This window comes from Myodes glareolus, chromosome 5, assembly GCF_982192425.1.
Source record: "Myodes glareolus chromosome 5, mMyoGla1.1, whole genome shotgun sequence".
NCBI lineage: Eukaryota > Metazoa > Chordata > Mammalia > Rodentia > Cricetidae > Myodes > Myodes glareolus.
Genome location: NC_142030.1, coordinates 95,139,027 through 95,140,311, shown reverse-complemented (window position 1 = coordinate 95,140,311; position 1,285 = coordinate 95,139,027). Strand labels below are relative to the sequence as shown.

Here is a 1,285-nt window from a genome sequence, read left to right as displayed (position 1 = left end):
AAATAAAAAAAAAGAAAAGAAAATAGAAAGAATCAAAGTTAAGGTATCTGAAAGAAGGTACAGAAAGCAACGGGGAAGAAAAATTCCTTAAGTTCAGTGCAGGAGGAGTGTGAACAGCAGCAAAAAAGGTGAGGTAACTAAGGCGGGACTATGAGGACGATGGGGTACGGGAGACCGCGGCTTCTGCTCCCTTTCCGTCCACCTCCGTACTCGCTGTTAGAGACTCGGGGCAACAGTCTCGTAGGGAGGCGAGTTTGATCATGCTTGAAGACTGCCTTCCCTGTTCTTAAAGAGCCACAGAGCTTTTGGAGGTGATTTTCGCCTAATTTTGTTAAGAGAGCTCAGTCTCTGGCTCTCACGTACAGAAAACTTTAATTTTGATTGAGGAAGTAGCTGGGCGGTGGTGGCGCACGCCTTTAATCCCAGCACTCGGGAGGCAGAGGCGGAAGCTGCGTGGTGAGCAGCAGTGCCGCTAAAGACCTAAAGACGGAGAGGGGCCAAACTCTGAACTGTGTTTCCATAGCAACATGGGCGGGCAGAGATGAGTTCCCAGAGAACGGGGCTCCACGCGCGGGCAGACCAGGCAGGAGAAGCCCCCCCACGGGTGGGCGGATGCCCCCCTCGCCGGAGCTTGGAAAAGACTCGCGGCCGGCGGTGCGAATTCAATGCCTGAGGTGAGGCTGAGGTACAGTTCGCAGTTACGGGATAAACGGCGAGCCCGCGCACGGCCCGGGGCGGGGCCATGCGGAGCGCGCCACAATGGGCCTCAGAGGCGCTGCTGCTGCCGCCGCCCTCAGCCAAGGTCGCCAAAAATTCAGTCAGATAAAAACATTTGTCGCCAAAAATTTAGTCAGATAAAAACATTTATCCCCCAAAAATTCACAACGTCCCTTTGTCAGCAGGAAGTAGTCAGATCGATTGCCGATGCCCATTCTCCCTCAAAGAACTGGTCGTGATTATCATAATAAAGGCATGTCTACCTGGTTACCGTATCCTAGGTAACAAAGGCGGACCTTTTGCCTGAGGCAACGGGTGGAATAAAACAATGCTACCTAGAGGTTTTTTCATTTGAATGCAGGAGCTGGAGAGATGGCTCAATGGTTAAGAGCACTGCCTGCTCTTCCAAAGGTCATGAGTTCAATTCCAGTGACAACTGTTTTGGTGTTAGACAATAGAGGGGGACTACCAGTGACAGCTTCCCCCAGAGAAAGGATTTCTCTTGCATTCTTTACACTTAATTTTTAATTCAAAATTTTGCTGGAAAAACAGCATCAGACAGACATGC

General features: G+C 50.6%; 1 pseudogene; it reads left to right on the top strand.

The window, feature by feature from the left end:
- Positions 1 to 489: 489 nt before the first annotated feature.
- On the top strand, positions 490 to 694 carry LOC148122147 (Nuclear RNase P; annotated as a pseudogene).
- Positions 695 to 1,285: the final 591 nt, after the last annotated feature.